At 46.7% G+C, this 20,391-nt stretch overlaps 1 protein-coding gene across 4 annotated transcripts in view; it reads right to left on the reverse strand.

Moving 5' to 3' along the window:
- Positions 1-20,391, reverse strand: part of nr2c2 (nuclear receptor subfamily 2, group C, member 2) — a 542,318-nt gene that overhangs the window by 513,074 nt on the left and 8,853 nt on the right. For all 4 annotated transcript variants that reach the window (XM_068051311.1, XM_068051312.1, XM_068051310.1 and 1 more), the window contains exon 2: positions 18,776-19,008. The gene's annotated coding sequence lies outside the window, so the exon portion shown is untranslated. The remainder of the gene's footprint in view (positions 1-18,775; positions 19,009-20,391) is intronic.

The raw sequence follows: 20,391 nt of genomic DNA on the forward strand, positions 1-20,391 counted from the left end.
TGTACAGCCCAACCTTTTTTTAGCCTATCTTAACAACTAAGATGCTTTATACTGGGAATCTGTCTAATGGCCCTGCTCTGCGCCCTTTCAAAAGCCAGACTATTTCCGATCATGTGAGGAGACCAAAACTGGGTACAGTATTCCAAGTGAGGCCTGAGCAAAGTCTTGTACAAAGACAAAACAGAACAGCACATCTTATAATCAATTGTCCTATGAATGTAGCCCAACATGCGACTGACTCCAGATATTACGTCGCTTTCTCTTTCTTTCTCCACCTTCTTGAATGTTTTTCCCTGTAGGGTATATGATGGTGGACAGACATTCTCCTAGACCACGTGCACTGCAATTATCCAAAGTCACAACACATTAAGATTCATCTGAAGCAGTCAAGCATAATCTACAGCGCTAACACTTCGACAGACCTGCATGGCATCTCAAGATTTGAAGATGATGCCCCCCCCACCCAATATCTATATCCAGATCATTAAGCCAATCGACAATGTGGAAAATTGTCCACATATGTCCTGTACACAAAAAGCAGGACAAATCCAAACCGACCAATTACCGTCCCAACAGTCTATTCTCAATCATCAGCACAGTGATGGAAGGTGTCATCGACACTGCTATCAAGTAGCACTTTCTCACCAACAACATTCTAACCGATATTCAGATGGGGTTCTGCCAGGACCACTGGGGTCCAGACATCATTACTTGATCCAAACATGGATAAAATAGCTAAATTTTAGCAGTGAAGTAAACAAATCCAGAGCTCTCGGTAGAGTGACAGCCTTGACAACAAGTTAGCATTTGACCGAGTGTGGTATCTAGGAGTCTGAGTAAATTTGCAGTCAATGGGAATCAAGAGGAAAGCTCTCCACTGACTCAAGTCATATCTACTACAAAGGAAGATGGTTGTGGTTGTTGAAAGCCAGTCATCTCAGCCCCAGGACAGTGTTACAAAAGCTCCTCACTGCTGTATCCTAAGACCAACCATCTTCAGTTACTTCATCAACAACCTTCCCTCCAACAAAGGATCAGAAGTGGGGATGCTCACTGACGATTGCAGAGTGTTCAGTGCCATTCGCAACTCCTCAGATATTACGGCATCACCGACATCCTGGGGATCACCATTGACCAGAACCTTAACTTGACCAGCCACATAAATACTGTGGTTACAAGAGTAGGATGCTATGGGAAGCAAGGGAGGAGATTACTGGGGCCCTGGCAGAGATTTTTGTATCATCATTAGCTACGGGTGAGGTACCGGAAGACTGGAGGATAGCTAATGTTGTGCCTTTATTTAAGAAGGGCAGCAGGGATAAGCCAGGGAACTACAGGCCGGTGGGCCTTACATCAGTGGTGGGAAAGTTATTGGCAGGGATTCTGAGAGACAGGATTTATATGCATCTGGAAAGGCTTGGTCTGATTAGGGATAGTCAGCATGGCTTTGTGCGTGGGAAATCATGTCTCACGAATTTGATTGAGTTTTTTGAGGAGGTGACCAAGAGGATTGAGAGGGCAGGGCGATGGACGTTGTCTACATGGACTTTAGCAAGGCCTTTGACAAGGTCGCGCATGGTAGGCTGGTGCAGAAGGTTCGAACACATGGGATCCAGGGTGAGCTAGCAAATTGGATACAAAACTGGCTTGCTGATAGGAGGCAGAGGGTGGCAGTGGAGGGTTGTTTTTCAGATTGGAGGCCGGTGACCAGTGGTGTGCCACAGGGATCGGTGCTGGGCTCTCTGTTGTTTGTCATATATATTAATGACTTGGATGTGAATGTAAGGGGCATGATTAGTAAGTTCGCAAATGACACCAGAATTGGTGGTATAGTGGACAGTGAAGAAGGTTGTCTAAGGTTACAACAGGATATAGATCAACTGGGAAAGTGAGCAATGGAGTGGCAAATGGAATTTAACACAGACAAGTGTGAAGTGATGCATTTTGGGAAGTTAAACCAGGGCAGGACATATACAGTGAATGGCAGGGCCCTGGGGAGTGTTGTTGAGCAGAGAGACCTTGGGGTGCAAGTACATAGTTCCCTGAAAGTGGCAACACAGGTAGACAGGGTGGTGAAGAAGGCGTATGGCATGCTTGCCTTCATCGGCCGAGGCATTGAGTACAAGAGTTGGGACGTCATGTTACAGTTGTACATAACATTGGTTAGGCCGCATTTGGAATACTGTGTGCAGTTCTGGTCGCTGCACTACAGGAAAGATATGATTAAGCTGGAGAGGGTGCAGAAAAGATTCACAAGGATGTTGCTTGGTTTGTAGGGCTTGAGTTATAAAGAGAGATTGGATAGGCTGGGTCTGTTTTCCCTGGAGCGAAGGAGGCTGAGAGGGGACATGATAGAGGTATATAAAAATATGAGAGGCAAAGAGAGGGTAGATAGTCAGAATCTGTTTCCCATGGTAGGGGTGAGTAAAACTAGAGGGCATAGATTTAAGGTGAGAGGGAGGAGGTTTAAAGGGGATCAAAGGGGTAAATTTTTCACACAAAAAATAGTGGGTATCTGGAATGAGCTGCCTGAGGAGGTGGTGGAAGCAGGAACAGTAGCAACATTTAAGAGGCATCTGGACAGGTACTTGAATGAGCAAGGCATAGAGGGATATGGAATTAATGCAGGCAGGTGGGATTAGTATAGATAGGCATTATGGTCGGCATGGACACGGTGGGCCAAAGGGCCTGTTTCTAGGCTGCACGACTCTATGACTCTGTGATTCTATGAGGTCAGAGGCTGGGAATTCTGCGGCAAGTAACACCTTCTGACTCCCCCAAAGCCTGTCCGCCATCAACAAGGCAAAAGTCAGGAGTGTGATAAAATACTCTCCACTTGCCTGGATGGGTTCAGCACACTCAAGAAGCTCGACTCCATCCAGGACAAAGCAGCTCACTTGACTGGCACCCCATCCACCACCAGCTGCAGTGTGTACCATCTACAAGATGCACTGAGGCAACTCACCAAGGCTCCTTTGACAGCACCTACCAAACCTGCAACCTCTACCACCTAGAAGGACAAGGGCAGCAGGCTCATGGGAAGACCCACCACCTGCAAGCTTCCCTCAAAATCACACACCATCCTGATTTGGAACTATGATCGACATTCCTTCACTGTCACTAGGTCAAAATCTTGGAACTCCCTCCCTAATAATGTAGGGGGTGTATTTACACCACAGACTGCAGCGGTGCAAGAAAGCAGTTCATCATCACTTCCTAAGAGCAATTAGAGATGGGTAATACGCCCACATCCCATGAATGAATAAAAAAAGGAAAGGGCAACGCTCCCAACACTGATTCCTGTGGGATAGCACTGGTGACTGGTCTCCAAACAAATCTAAATCTAGAACTACTTTCTACCTATGTCCTTTCAGTCAGTTCTCAATCTAGCTGAATATATTCCCACTAATACCAGAGCCTCATGATCAGGCTGCCGCTTGACTAATCTATTGGGTACACACTATAGCAATCTATGGGAGAGCCTATACCAATATATGGGAGACACAATACCAATGTACCAATACACCGTCAAAGAAGAGATAATTCAGGCACAATCAAGGTATATTCCCACAAAGGAGAAAGGTAGGGAAACAAATCCAGAGCTCCCTGGATGACAAAACACATAGAGATGAAGATGAAGAAGAAAAAGTGTGCTTATGACAGATGTCAGGTAGATAATACAATGCAGAACCAGGCTGAATATAGAAGGTTCAGAGGAGAAGTGAAAAAGTAATTAAGAAAAGCAAAGACAGAGTATGAAAAGAGACTGGCAGCTAACATAGAAGGGAATCCCAAAGCCTTCAAATAAGCATATAAATAGTAAGAGGGTGGTAAAAGGTGGAGTAGGGCCGATCAGGGACCAAAAGGGGGGACTTACACATGGAGGGTGGGACAACAGCTTAAGTATTAAATGAATACTTTGCATCTGTCTTTACCAAGGAGGAAGATGCTACCCAGGCCACGGTGAAAGAGGAGGTAATTAATACACTAGAAGGATTTAAAATTGATAAGCAGGTGGTATTAAATAGGCTTTCTATACTTAAAGTTACGCTACAAAGTCAATAAAGAATAAAACCAGATGGACCACCTGGCATCGACCTAGCACTGGAAATGACCATAGCAAACCCAGCCCTGTCAACCCTGCAAAGTCCTCCTTACAAACATCTGTGGGCTTGTGCCAAAGTTGGGAGAGCTGTCTCACAGACTAGTCAATCAACAGCCTGACATAGTCATACTCACGGAATCATACGTCACAGACAATGTCCCAAACACCACCATCACCATCCCCGGGTACGTCCTGTCCCACTGGCAGGACAGACTCAGCAGAGGCAGCTGCACTGTGGTATACAGTCGGGAGGGAGTTGCCCTGCTGCGAGTCCTCAACATCGGCTCCAGACCCCATGAAGTCTCCTGGCATCAGGTCAAACATGGGCAAGGAAACCTCCTGCTGATTACCACCTACCACTCTCCCTCAGCTGATGAATTAGTACTCCTCCATGTTGAACACCACTTGGAGGAAGCATTGAGGGTGACAGGGGCACAGAATGTACCCTGAGTGGGGGACTGCAAAGTCCATCACCAAGAGTGGCTCGGGAGCACCACCACTGACCAAGCTGGCTGAGTCCTAAAGGACAAAGCTGCTAGACTGGGTCTGCAGCAAATGGTGACAGAAACAACAAAAGGGGAGAACATACTTGACCTCGTCCTCACAATCTGCCTGCTGCAGATGCATCCCACAGTCCTTGTGGAGACGAAGTTCCGCCTTTACATTGAGGATACCCTCCATCGTGTTGTGTGGCACTACCACCATGCTAAATGGGATAGATTTTGAACAGATCTAGCAATGCAAAACTGGGCATCCATGAGGTGCTGTGGGCCATCAGCAGCAGCAGAATTGTACTCAACCACAATCTGTAACCTCATGGAACGGCATATCCCCCACTCTACCATTATCATCAAGCCGGGAGAGCAACCCTGGTTCAATGAAGAGTGCAGGAGGGCATGCCAGGAGTAGCACCAGGCATATCTCAAAATCAGTTGTCGACCTGGTGAAGCTACAACCCAGGACCACTTGCGTGCCAAACTGAGTAAGCAGCATGTGATAGACAGACCTAAGCTAAGCCATGAATGGTGGTGTACAATTAAACAACCACCTGTAGGAGGTGGCACCACAAATATCCACATCCTCAATGATGGGGGAGCCCAGCACATCAGTGCAAAAGACAAGGCTGAAGCATTTGCCACCATCTTCAGCCACAAGTGCCGAGTTGATGATCCATCTCAGCCTCCTCCTCAAGTGCCCAGAATCACAGATGCCAGACTTCAGCCAATTCTATTCACTCCACGTGATATCAAGAAACAACTGAAGGCTCCGAATACTGCAAAGGCTGACAATACTCCTGAAGATCTGTGCTCCAGAACTTGCCGCACCCCTAGCCAAGATGTTCCAGTACAGCTACAACACTGGCATCTACCCGGCAATGCGCAAAATTGTCCAGGTATCTCCTGTACACAAAATGCAGGACAAGTCCAACCCAGCCATTTACCGCCCTATCAATGTACTCTCGATCATCAGTAAAGTGATGAAAGCTGTCATCGACAGTGCTATCAAGCGGCATTTGCTTAGCAATAACCTGCTCAGTGATGCTCAGTTTGGGTTCCGCCAGGGCCACTCAGCTCCTGACCTCATTACAGCTTTGGTTCAAACATGGATAGAAGAGCTGAACTCAAGAGATGAGGTGAAAGTGACAGCCCTTGACATCAAGGCAGCATTTGACCAAGTATGGCATCAAGGAGCCCTAGCAAAACTGGAGTCAATGGGAATCGGGAAAAACTCTCCGCTGGTTGGAGTCATACCTAGAACAAAGGAAGATGATTGTGGTTGTTGGAGGTCAATCATCTCAGTTCCAGGACATCACTGCAGGAATTCCTCAGGGTGGTATCCTAGGCCCAACCATCTTCAGCTGCTTCATCAATGACCTTCCTTCAATCATCAGGTCAGAAATCCGGTGTTCGCTGATGAGTGCACAATGTTCAGCACCATTCGCGACTCCTCAGATACTGAAGCAGTTCGTGTTGAAATGCAGCAAGACCTGGACAATATCCATGCTTGGGCTGATAAGTGGCAAGTAACATTCATGCCACACAAATGCCAGGCAACGTCCATCTCCAAAAAGAGAGAATCTAACAATCTCCCCTTGACATTCAATGGCATTACCATCGCTGAATCCCCCACTAACAACATTCTGGGGGTTACCATTGACCAGAAACTGAACTAGGCCAGCCATACAAGAGCAGGTCAGAGGCTAGGAATCCTGCAGCAAGCAACTCACCTCCTGACTATCCAAAGCCTGTCCTCCATCTGCAAGGCACAAGTCAGGACTGTGATGCAGTACTCTCCACTTGCTTGGATGGGTGCAGCTCAAAGATGCTCGACATCATCCAGGACAAAGCAGCCCGCTTGATTGGCACCCCATCCACAAACATTCACTCCCTCCACCACCGACGCACAGTGGCAGCAGTGTGTACCATTTACAAGATGCACTGCAGCAACGCACCAAGGCTCCTTAAACATCACCTTCCAAACCTGTGACCTCTACCACCTAGAAGGACAAGGGCAGCAAATGCATGGGAACACCACCCCCTGCAAGTTTCCCTCCAAGCCACACACCACCCTGACTTGGAACTATGTCGCCATTCCTTCGTTGTCACAGGGTCAAAGTCCTGGAACTCCCTTCCTAACAGCACTGTGGGTTTACATACCCCACAAGGACTGCAGTGGTTCAAGTAGGCAGCTCACCACCAGCTTCTCAAGGGCAATTAGGGATGGGCAATAAATGCTGGCCTAGCCAGCAATGCCCACATCCCATGAATGAATAAAAAAAAGTTGTTAAAGCACCAGGACCGGATGAACAAAGAACAAAGAAAATTACAGCACAGGAACAGGCCCTTCGGCCCTCCAAGCCTGCGCCGATCCAGATCCTCTATCTAAACCTGTCGCCTATTTTGTAAGGGTCTGTATCTCTTTACTTCCTGCCCATTCATGTATCTGTCTAGATACATCTTAAAAGACGCTATCGTGCCCGCGTCTACCACCTCCGCTGGCAACGCGTTCCAGGCACCCACCACCCTCTGCGTAAAGAGCTTTCCACGCATATCCCCCCTAAACTTTTCCCCTTTCACTTTGAACTCGTGACCCCTAGTAATTGAATCCCCCACTCTGGGAAAAAGCTTCTTGCTATCCAACCTGTCTATACCTCTCATGATTTTGTACACCTCAATCAGGTCCCCCCTCAACCTCCGTCTTTCTAATGAAAATAATCCTAATCTACGCAACCTCTCTTCATAGCTAGTGCCCTCCATACCAGGCAACATCCTGGTGAACCTCCTCTGCACCTTCTCCAAAGCATCCACATCCTTTTGGTAATGTGGCGACCAGAACTGCACGCAGTATTCCAAATGTGGCCGAACCAAAGTCCTATACAACTGTAACATGACCTGCCAACTCTTGTACTCAATACCCCGTCTGATGAAGGAAAGCATGCCGTATGCCTTCTTGACCACTCTATTGACCTGCGTTGCCACCTTCAGGGAACAATGGACCTGAACACCCAAATCTCTCTGTACATCAATTTTCCCCAGGACTTTTCCATTTACTGTATAGCTCACTCTTGAATTGGATCTTCCAAAATGCATCACCTCGCATTTGCCCTGATTGAACTCCATCTGCCATTTCTCTGCCCAACTCTCCAATCTATCTATATTCTGCTGTATTCTCTGACAGTCCCCTTCACTATCTGCTACTCCACCAATCTTAGTGTCGTCTGCAAACGTGCTAATCAGACCACCTATACTTTCCTCCAAAACATTTATGTATATCACAAACAACAGTGGTCCCAGCACGGATCCCTGTGGAACACCACTGGTTACACGTCTCCATTTTGAGAAACTCCCTTCCACTGCTACTCTCTGTCTCCTGTTGCCCAGCCAGTTCTTTATCCATCTAGCTAGTACACCTTGGACCCCATGCGCCTTCACTTTCTCCATCAGCCTACCATGGGGAACCTTATCAAATGCCTTACTGAAGTCCATGTACATGACATCTACAGCCCTTCCCCCATCAATCAACTTTGTCACTTCCTCAAAGAATTCTATTAAGTTGGTAAGACATGACCTTCCCTGCACAAAACCATGTTGCCTATCACTGATAAGCCCATTTTCTTCCAAATGGGAATAGATCCTATCCCTCAGTATCTTCTCCAGCAGCTTCCCTACCACTGACGTCAGGCTCACCGGTCTATAATTAACTGGATTATCCCTGCTACCCTTCTTAAACAAGGGGACAACATTAGCAATTCTCCAGTCCTCCGGGACCTCACCTCTATATTAATATAGAACTCGCTGCTGTATTACCAGTTTAAAAAAAAAAGCAAAGTTTTACACAGCTTGGCCTCAATAGCTAGCCGTAGCAGTGATATATATTTCATTCACTGTCCTGGGGCCAGGAGAATCCAATTTACACAGTCAAGTGACCTTTTCACACTGCTCTGGGGGTAAGTTTAAATTCTGGGTGCAAGTTTAAATTCTGGGGGCAAGTTTAAATTTTGGTCAGAGCGTAAAAGGGACAATATCAGGTCGGCCACCGTGAACATCAATGGAATTGAAAATCGAAAGAGGTGTAGAACAGATGGCCATTCCAAATTCACACCATCTGCACAGGTTAAAATTACCCCCCAGAATCTGTTTGACTTTCCAGCGATACAGAAGATAGACTTGAGCCCATTTATTTTTTTGAGAGGAAGTTTACTTGTGTACACACTTTTGGCAGATTGGTCAAATTTGAACCAGGAACCTCCTGTTTGGAAAAGGCAAAACATAACATTTGGTAAACAGCTTTTCCATGACTTGGTGCCTTCGTCCTGCTGAATGCGGGGGGGGGGGGTGGGGGAGGGGGGGCGGCAATACAAATCCCAAATACAAAGCCGCCCAAATCAAATTTTGGGCAATGCATTCAAATATTTGCAAAAGCCAGCAATGCCATCCTCATACTCAGGCACATTTGATGAAGCCTCTTTAAAGTGATGAAAACGTTTCTCACCCAGGTCTTACTTGTCCCATCATAGAGTGTCATTATTACAGCAAGAAGATTATTGTCTTGGAATAAACCATTTTAAAGGATTCTCTGGATTAAAGTGTTCTCTGGATCAAAAGTGGCAGAAATTACTCTTTACAACATAACCACCGTCACCAATTGGTTCCAAGGCCACGGACGTGCAGCTCCCGGCATTTTCATCTTCAATTTATGTTTAGTTATTGGACAGTCGCTATAGCACTCACCTCATTAGCACTTGCACATTGGTTGCCTCTCAGTGAATGTCGCACATTGAAAATAAAGTACACTTCGAAAGCATTCTAAACTCTGTTTAACAATGCTCAGACGCATGTCTGTGGCTCATAAAAATCCCTTAAGACTAAAAGCTACTGGAAGAGCTTTAGATAAAAACAATTTGGATAATTGGTGTCACAAAGATTCTCATTTCATACTTGTAAATTTTTGAACTGCATCCACTTCTAGGTTTTCACACAGATTGATCAAGCAGAGAAATGTTTTTGGGAGTTGTACTTGTTAATCGCAGTTCAGTTGTCTGCTAATGTTGTTCACTGAATGTGTAACTATAATTAGCATGCTTCTCCTCACTTCTAATTACACTGAGGAGTTTCTTTGTACTCTAAGGAAGCTTCAGGATTTCAATGTTTTATTATCTTCAATCTTGTTGAAATTTGAATACCTGAAGACACTTTAAGCTGTTACCCTTGGCCTTCAATACTTCTAGTAAAACTCAATAGCCTGGATTTCTCGGAGAATGACAAAGCGACCACACTCTCCACCAACCTCGAAGAAAGCTGTGCACAAAGATCTGGGTAGATTTTGCTTTCCCCAAGATCAATTTGAACCTGGCGCCAAGTCAAGGGGATCTCCAGACATCCAGCAACAATGATGTCATCAAGCAGGGTAGGCAGCCAATCACGTTGAGGTATTCTCACAGACAGCAAAGCAGGAAGTAAAGGCACTGATTATCCTTCACTTTTAAATTAAATTTTAAAGAGCAAACTAAATGATTGGGATTAAGCCAATCAGAGCCCGGCAGCTGCAGTGCCACTGCGGAGCTAGTGGCTGCTGCTGTACATGACTGTCCTTGGAGGCCAAAGATCGTCGCTGGACCCAGGCCTCAGGTAGGTCAGATCAGGAGAAGTCTCGTGGGGTGAGGGTTGCAGAGAAGGAGGGGTTAGCAGCAAGCACCCTGAGCGAGCACCACCCACCCCCCCCCCCCTTCCCCCGCCTTCCTGATGCCCAGTTCTTCGTTCAGGCACTAAGTGCCTTTGAACGAGGGACAGCCTCCACCCCCTGGAGCCGGGAAGCAGCCTGCACCGTTTCCCGTGCCACGCTTCCCGTGTGGTGACACGGCTGCCCGCTGCACGGGTAATTGCAGCTATGGCAGGAAGAGGCCCTTAACTGGGTGTTAATACATCCAAAGATACTGAGGGAAGGGAGAGTGGAAATTGCGGAAGCACTGACCATAATTTGAGAGACTTCCTTAGACTTAGGGGTGGTGTCAGAGGACCGGATAATTGCAATTGCTATACCCTTGTTCAAAAAAGGATGTAAAGTTAAGCCCAATAACTACAAGCCAGTCACTTTAACTTCGGTGATGGGGAAACCTCTAGAAACAATAATTCGGGACAAAATAGTCACATGGACAAATGAAGGTTAATTAAAGAAAGCCAGCCAAGGGAAAATCATGTTTAACTAACTTGCTGGAGTTTTTTGAAGAGGTAACTTCAAGGGTTGATGAGGTCAATGCTGTTCATGTGGTGTACATGGACCTGTAAAAGGCATTTGATACAGTGCCACACAACAGACTTGTGAGCAAATTCAAAGCTCATGGAATAAAAATGACAGTAGCAACATGGATATGGAATTGGCTGAGTGACAGGAAACAAACAGTAGTGGTTAATGGATATTTTTTGGGCTGGAGGAAGGTACATAGTGGAGTTCCCCAGGGGTCAGTGTTGGGACCCTTGCTCCTCCTCACATACATTAATGACTTAGACCTTGGTGTACAGGGCACAATTTCAAAATTTGTAGATGATACAAACTTTGGAAGCATTGTGAACTGTGAGGAGGATAGTCCAGAACTTCAAAAGGACAAGTTGGTGGAATGGGCAGACAAGAAGCAGATGAAGTTCAATGCAGAGAAATATGAAGTGATTAATTTTGGTAGGAAGAACATCGACAGGCAATATAAAATAAAGGGTACAATTCTAAAGGGGCTGCAGGAGCAGCGGGACCTAGGTGTATATGTACATAAGTCATTGAAGGTGGCAGGACAATAAAGCATACAATATCCTAGGTTTTATTAATAGGGGCATAGAGTACATGAGCAAGGAGGTTATGTTGAACTTGTATAAGACACTATTTCGGCCTCAGCTGGAGCACTGCGACCAGCTCTGGGAACCACATTTAAGCAGAGATGTGAAGGCATTGGAGAAAGTGCAGAAAAGATCACGAGAATGGTTCTTGGGATGAGGAACTACATTTATGAAGACAGATTGGAGAAGGTGGGACTGTTTTCCTTGGAAGAGAAGGCTGAGAGGAGATTTGATAGAGGTATTCAAAATCATGAGGGGTTTGGACAGTGTAGATAGGGAAAATCTGTTCCCACTCATGAAAGGATCAAGAACAAAAGGACAGAGATTTAAGGAGTTTGCAAAAGAAGGTGACATGAGGAAAAACTTTTTCACGCAGCGAGTGGTTAGGACCTGGTATGCACTGCCAAAGAGTGGGGTGGAGGCAGGTTCAATAGAGGCACTCAAAAGAGGCCGAAATAGTGTCTTACACAAGTTCAACATAACCTCCTTACTCATGTACTCTATGCCCCTATTAATAAAACCTAGGATATTGTATTGAGGCACTCAAAAGGAAATTAGATAGTTACCTGAAAAGGAAGAATGTACAAGGTTATGGGGAGAAGGCAGGAAATGGCACAAAATGAATTGCTCACTCGGAGGTGGGCCGAATGGCCTCCTTCAGTGCTGTAACAATTTCTGTGATTCTGTGATGTATGGGGCACACTATACCAATGTATGGCAGAGACTACAACAATGTATAGTACACACTATACCAATATAAAGTATGCCCTACACCCATGTAGAGTATACACTATACCCATTATGGGACACATTACACTCATGTACGGACACAACACTAAATTATAGGAAGCAGTATATGAATGTACATGTCACACTATACCGACATTGGGGACACACTATACCCACAAATGGTCACACCATCCACGTGTATGGGACACAATACCAATAAATGGGAGAGACTATACCAATATATGGAAGAGACTATACCAATATATGGAAGAGACTATACCAATATATGGGACACACTGTACCAATAATAGTAATGTATAATATAAACTCTAGCAATGCACAGTATAAACTATACAAATGTACGGGACACACCATACCCAGGTATGGGACGCACCACACCCACGTACGGGACCCACCATACTTATCTGAGACACAGTATACTAAATTATGCGAAGCACTCTATGAATATATGGGTCACACTATACCAAAGTGTGGGAGACACTATACCAAAGTGTGGGAGACACTATGGGAGGAATTTTATGCTGTCCCCTGCGGCAGGGAGAGCATAAAATTGAGTGGGATGGTGTTGGGGGTGGGGGGAAGGATTCCCGCCACCATCAAAATTTAGTCCAGGGGGGGAATGCGTGTGAATAGCATCCTGCCACGCCGCCAATTGCGGCCAGATTCCAGCAACCCTCCTCGGCCTTTGGTGGGTGCACCTGCAGCAGTAGCCACCGCCTCCGCAGTGGCGCTGCAGCCAGCAGCTCTGTAATGACAGGACTTCTGGCGACAGGGTCCTTGATCCTGTGGAAGTCCCGCCACTGTGCACGCAATTGCATTACTGGCACTAAATTAGGCAGGCCTTCCGTAGAAGAGGCGATGCGGGGAATCTTTGCATCAGTTTCTCCGGATGTTGAGGCCCCCGACGCCAGGATAAAATTCCTCCATATGTGTGGGAGGCATTATACCAAATGTGTGGGACACACCATCCTCATGTGTGGAAGACACTATACCAATGTATGGTACTCACTACACCAATGTATCTTCTTTGGCCTCCTTATCTCGAGAGACAATGGGTAAGCGCCTGGAGGTTGTCAGTGGTGTGTGGAGCAGCGCCTGGAGTGGCTACAAAGGCCAATTCTAGAGTGACAGGCTCTTCCACAGGTGCTGCAGAAAAATTTGATTGTCTGGGCTGTTACACAGTTGGCTCTTCCCTTGCGCCTCTGTCTTTTTTCCTGCCAACATATAAGTCTCTTCGACTCTCCACATTTTAGCCCCGCCTTTATGGCTGTCCGCCAGCTCTGGCGAACGCTGGCAACTGACTTCCACGACTTGTGATCAATGTCACAGGATTTCATGTCGCGTTTGCAGACGTCTTTAAAGCGGAGACATGGACGGCCGGTGGGTCTGATACCAGTGGCGAGCTCGCTGTACAATGTGTCTTTGGGGATCCTGCCATCTTCCATGCGGCTCACATGGCCAAGCCATCTCAAGCGCCGCTGACTCAGTAATGTGTATAAGCTGGGGATGTTGGCCGCCTCGAGGACTTCTGTGTTGGAGATACGGTCCTGCCACCTGATGCCAAGTATTCTCCGGAGGCAGCGAAGATGGAATGAATTGAGATGTCGATCTTGGCTGGCATACGTTGTCCAGGCCTCGCTGCCATAGAGCAAAATACTGAGGACACAGGCCTGATACACTCGGACTTTTGTGTTCCGTGTCAGTGCACCATTTTCCCACACTCTCTTGGCCAGTCTGGACATAGCAGTGGAAGCCTTTCCCATGCGCTTGTTGATTTCTGCATCTAGAGACAGGTTACTGGTGATAGTTGAGCCTAGGTAGGTGAACTCTTGAACCACTTCCAGAGCGTGGTCGCCAATATTGATGGATGGAGCATTTCTGACGTCCTGCCCCATGATGTTCGTTTTCTTGAGGCTGATGGTTAGGCCAAATTCATTGCAGGCAGCCGCAAACCTGTCGATGAGACTCTGCATGCACTCTTTAGTGTGAGATGTTAAAGCAGCATCGTCAGCAAAGAGGAGTTCCCTGATGAGGACTTTCCGTACTTTGGACTTTGCTCTTAGACGGGCAAGGTTGAACAACCTGCCCCCTGATTTTGTGTGGAGGAAAATTCCTTCTTCAGAGGACTTGAACGCATGTGAAAGCAGTAGGGAGAAGAAAATCCCAAAAAGTGTGGGTGCGAGAACACAGCCCAGTTTCACGCCACTCAGGATAGGAAAGGGCTCTGAGGAGGAGCCACCATGTTGAATTGTGCCTTTCATATTGTCATGGAATGAGGTGATGATACTTAGCAGCTTTGGTGGGCATTCAATCTTTTCTAGTAGTCTGAAGAGACCACGTCTGCTGACGAGGTCAAAGGCTTTGGTGAGATCAATGAAAGCAATGTAGAGGGGCATCTGTTGTTCGCGGCATTTCTCCTGTATCTGACGAAGGGAGAACAGCATGTCAATGGTCGATCTCTCTGCACGAAAGCCACACTGCGCCTCAGGGTAGACGCGCTCGGCCAGCTTCTGGAGCCTGTTTAGAGCGACTCGAGCAAAGACTTTCCCCACTATGCTGAGCAGGGAGATTCCACGGTAGTTGTTGCAGTCACCTCGGTCACCTTTGTTTTTATAGACGGTGATGATATTGGCATTGCGCATGTCCTGAGGTACTGCTCCCTCGTCCCAGGCAAAGCAGTTCATGTAGTGCTGAGAGTATAGCAGGCTTGGCACTCTTGATTATTTCAGGGGTAATGCTGTCCTTCCCAGGGGCTTTTCCGCTGGCTAGAGAATCAATGGCATCACTGAGTTCCGATTTGGTTGGCTATATGTCCAGCTCATCCATGGCTGGTAGAGGCTGGGCTGCCTTGAGGGCAGTCTCAGTGTCAACATTCTCCCTGGAGTACAGTTCTAGGTAGTGCTCAACCCAGCGGTCCATTTGTTTGCATTGGTCAGTGATTATGTCCCCTGATTTAGATTTGAGGGGGGGCGATCTTCTTGATGGTTGGCCCAAGAGCTCTCTTAATGCCATCATACATTCCTTGATGTTTCCGGTGTCTGAGGCCAGCTGAATATGACTGCATATGTTGCCAGTAGTCGTTTGCGCAGCGCCTGGCTGTTCTTTGTGCAGTGCTTCTGGCTGCTTTAAGTGCTGCGGATGTTAACTCGCTGGGGGCTTTCTTGTAGTTCAACAGTGCAATGCGCTTAGCGGCTATGACAGGTTCCAGCTCTTCATTATTGAAACCAGTCTGCATTTCTCCTCGCACTTTTGCCGTAGGTGGTCAAAGCTGACTCATAGATGGCGTCTCTGATGTGAGCCCACTTGATCTCAGCATCCCCTGTGGGAGTGTTTTGAAGGGCTGACACAAGTGAATTTAGAAATTTTTGTAACAGCTGTGGATGAGAAATTCTGCTCGTGTTGATGCGCGGGTGGCCCTTCTGCTTGGAATGATGCAACTTCTTTGGTCTGAGTCTAACCTTGCTGCACACCAGGGAGTGGTCGGTGTCGCAGTCCGCACTGTGGAAGCTGCGTGTGATTTGAACACTGTTTAAGGCGGCTTGCCTTGTGACAATGAAGTCTAGCTGGTGCCAACAACGCAATCTTGGGTGTCTCCATGAAACCTGGTGACAGGGTTTAGTGTGAAAGAACGAGTTGGTGATGCAGAGGTTATGATAGGTACACAACTCAAGCAGTCTCTGCCCATTCTCATTCATCCTTCCAACGCCATCGCGCCCAAGGCAGGAGGGCCATGAGTCATGGTCGGCCCCAACCCCAGCATTAAAGTCCCCAAACAGGAATAGGTGTACAATGAGTCTACTGAGCTCGTTGTTAATGATGGCAGTCTTCCGAGAATCATTGATTTGTGTAAGGTCTTCCGACAGGCCAGGACACATAGTTCTGATGTTCCAGCTTGCAAAACGAAGGGCTGGTACCTTCTTTCCTTTTTTCGTGTTGTTTGGTGCAGTGTTTCAGTCCACCTTTCGGGCAATGACCCTGAGCTCCAAGCACCCATTGAAGCAGGTAGACTGTGGCGGGACAGAACCTTATTAACCAGGGCTGCCCGGTTTGAGGCAGGCGGTAGCTGTCCAGTGAGGTGCGATGACCTCTCCCACCGACAAAGGCAACCCGTGGCGCCCAGTTTCTACGCCAATTTATCTGGACTTATAACCCGTAACTGCTGCCTTCCGTGTTGTTTCAGTCGCTGTGAGGCAACTATGGAGTGACCTCTCCATGGTGCATGCCTGGGCGAATTTATGGAGGTTGAGAGTTGCCCAGTTGTCAAAACCCCCCTCTCGGCCTTTCTGGTTGGTTCCAAAGGAGTGCAGAGCACGACGTTTGGCACCGGTATGGCTGCAGGAACTGCCGAAAACATTCCAAAGGTGACACGTGACCGCCTACGGGGTTCCGCTCCGGATTTTCTGTTAGGGTTTACTCCCTTAGCCTAGGTCTCTCCCGAGATGCGCACAAGGCAGTGGGGTTGTTAGGGCCCCTACACAGGTGTAGTATGATGCCGGTGGGAGGAGGGGATGCGAGGGGGTGGGGGGGGGGGGGGGGTGCAGGGGAAGGGGGTGCGAGTGGGGGGCTGGGACGGGGTTGTGAGGGGGTGAGCTGAGAGGGTGGAGCAGGGAAGGGGAAGGGTGGGGGGGGGGGGGGGGTGGAAAGGGGGTAGGGGAAAGTGGGTGCAGGTAATAAGCCATTTCCTCAGTTCCCACCATCGACGTCCAGAAAGCTCATACGCGTCCTTCGGGAGGTGAAGCATCTTTGGGCAGACTTACAAAGGTGGTTATCTTCGCTAAGGGTTTTTTGATGTGGTTTAAATAAAGGCATACCGCATTGCCGACTGTGCGCTGCAGATGCTCTCCGAGCCATCTCCCGCGGGCGCTTTGAAGTTGCGGCCGAGGAGCCGTTCATGGATTTTTTGGGTGCTCGGAGTACCTTTTCTCAAGGTTTCCGTAGGGTCCCGCTGCTCCTTCTTCTCCTCAATGGACTTACCGCACGCCGTGGCCACAGACACTCTGGGCGGTTTTCTCAACGAAATTGATCCGGACGAAACTGAAGAGCACAGCTGTCGATACTTTAATCTCCGATCCTGCTGTCTTCACCAATGTATGGGACACACTATACCAATATATGCGCAATACTATTCCCACACTCCCCCACCCAGAGTACATTCGGTGCCCTTTCTACCCTCGTAGCTTCTTCCAAGTGGTGTTCAACTAATTTATCAGCTGAGGGAGGGCGGGAAGTGGAAATCAGGAGGAAGTTTCCTTGCCCATGTTTGACCTGATGCCACAAGACATCAGGGGTCCACAGTCACGACTGAGGATTCCCAGGTCCACTTCCTCAGACTGTATATCACTGTGCCGCCACCTCTGGTGGGTCTGTCCTGTCAGTAGATATACCCAGAGATGGTGATGAACGGGTTGGGGACACTGGTTGTAAATTATGATTCAGTGATTATGTCAGGCTGTTGCTTGACTCGTCTGTGGGACACACTATACCAATGTGTGGGAGGCACCATAACAATGTACAAGAGAGATAATACCAATGTATGTGTCATAACATATCAATGTATGGGAGAAACGATACCAGCGTGTGTGGGACACACCGGGCGCATTCGCGGGATACATACCCGTGTACGGGACGCACACCCATGTATGGGACACACCATACCAAAGTGTGGGACACACTATTTTAATGTGTAACAGGCCCTATACCAATGCATGGGAGAGACTATAAACAATGTACGGGACACACTGCACCCATTGTCATGCTCACGCAAGGAGAAATTATGAACTATATAATGAACTTATGAAACAAACCCAAACAGACCGAGCAACGCCAAAGTGGCTCAGATTTAAACTGATCAATCAGGAGAAAGAACTGCTCTGGAACAATCGGAGTGGAATCGGTGTTGGTTAATTCAGTTTTTAGTTCAAAAAGTGAGAATTTTATCTATTCCAGTGAAGAGGAAGGACCCTGCCTAAGAGCACCATCTTTAAGCTACATGTGAACTACACCTAAACTGCGGTAAACCAGAAAAAAAAAGGAAAAAAAACAACCCTGCACCCTTTCAAGTCTTCACCCCAGGGGAAAAAACAAGTTTTACAGTGAACTCTTTTTAAAACCATCAGACCTAAGCGTATGTTATCTTTTATTCTCTATCTTTTCTTGCGTGCGTGTGTGTATCTGTATGCGTGAGAGTGGTAAGGTTGCATATATTTTCGGGTATTGTATAATAAACATTTATGTTTCTTTTAAATTTATGAGAAAACCTGTCATTTGTCTGTTTGTTGACCATTAAAACAGTCAGGGGTTAAAACGTTTTTTAAAAACATGCATGCTTCAGTCAGATGAGAGGTGAAGAAAAGGGTAACTATCCCTATCATCTCCCATCTGTCCATAACACCATGTATGGGACACACTACATCCATGTGTGGGAGACACCAACCCAATGTGTGGGAGACACTATAACTTTGTATGAGTCACAATGTATGGGTCACTCTATACCAACACGTGGGAGAGACTATACCAGTGTCCAGGACACACCGTACTCAAGAGCTGGACATACCAAGGGCACACCGCACCAATAAATCATTGGGTATAGCATTACCTGTCTTAGGTGGATGCCTCCTCAATTTTTCAGTGTTCAACTTCCACATCGAAATCAGAATTACTTTCATTGTCCCTGGAAGATCCAGGGATGCTGCCCTTTATATAACATAGATAGTAGTTTGCCTGCTTCTGGTAAGTTTCACCAATTCCACTCTTTAGAAAGTGTTCCACTGGGCTGCAAGCTTTCTTGACGTGATGAGATAGCAGAGACTTCAAAAAACAGCAAGAGCACTGAAACAAACAGAAGAAAGCACAAAATGAGAAAGACGATTGTTCATCAAACCATTTCTTCTTCAGCCTTTGTACATTCTACCCTACAAGGGACAGAAACTACCCATTTAATCTCTTTCTATAGCCCATGTACATTCTACTCTACAATGGATAGATTTTAACCATTTCATCTCTTTCTATAGCTCATGTACATTCTACTCTACAATGGATAGATTTCAACCATTTCATCTCTTTCTATAGCCCATGTACATTCTACTCTACAATGGATAGATTTTAACCATTTCATCTCTTTCTAGAGCCATTGTTCCTCTACCCTCCGATGGACAGAAACTACCCATTTAATCTCTTTATACAGCTCTCTTACGTGGATGTGAAAGATGCCACAGCACTATTTGAAGAGCTCTCCACATTGTCCCCAAACAAGCACCACTAAAATAGGTTATCTGGTCACTTATTTCATTGTTGTCAGTGGGAGCTTGCTGTGCGCAAATTGGTCCCTGAGTTTCCAATATTACAACAGTGACTACTCTTGGCTGTGAAACGCTTTGAGTCGTCCCAAGGTGGCGAAAGACACTATATAAATGCAAGTTCTTCTTTTTTGCTCTCGACAAACAGTAGTCATAATCCAATATGGCTACACTATTCCCTTGATTTCCTTTCCCTTTGACCACCCTTCTGACCTCTTCTTAAATGTTGGCACGGTTATTTTTTAAACTTTAATTCTGAGAGTGCATGACATATACTCACAATCCTCCATGTAAAAAGGCTCGTCTCACTTTCTGTCCTAAATCTCTACATTTAATCTTCAGTCATGAATCATTGGAAGAAGTATTTCTGCCTACTTTGTCCTTCATTACTGTTAAAGCCTCCTCTGCTTGAATGAAAGCAGATCCAAGTTCTGATGAAAGGTCACAGACCTGAAACGTTATCTCTGTTTCTCTCTCCAGATGCTGCGAGACCTGCTATGTATATCCAGCACTTTCTGTTTGTATCCAAGTTTTATCATATTATCCAACATCCTACGTATCATCTCGATTATCCCACCAAGTAAAGTATAGATACTTCACCCCCTCACATTAATGCTGACAATAGTCTTCTAACCAGCTCCCTTTAATTCTGGGCACTCCTCCCTCCAACCCACCCCTCAAATCAATAATAACCTTCTGCTATCACCAATCCACACCTCTGCACGCCCAATTACTGGTCAACTCTCCTTCCTCTTTTTTTGCTTAATGCTGATGCTCTCATCCCCACCTAACAATAACTTGCATCGATATAACACTTTTTATCTTAGGAAAACATACAGGAGCCAAAAAGGAGTTATTAGGAGGGGTGACCTAAAACTCAGTCAAAGAAATAAAGGAAAAAGGACAGGTGGAGAGA

The sequence above is a fragment of the Heterodontus francisci genome, chromosome 19, assembly GCF_036365525.1.
Source record: "Heterodontus francisci isolate sHetFra1 chromosome 19, sHetFra1.hap1, whole genome shotgun sequence".
NCBI lineage: Eukaryota > Metazoa > Chordata > Chondrichthyes > Heterodontiformes > Heterodontidae > Heterodontus > Heterodontus francisci.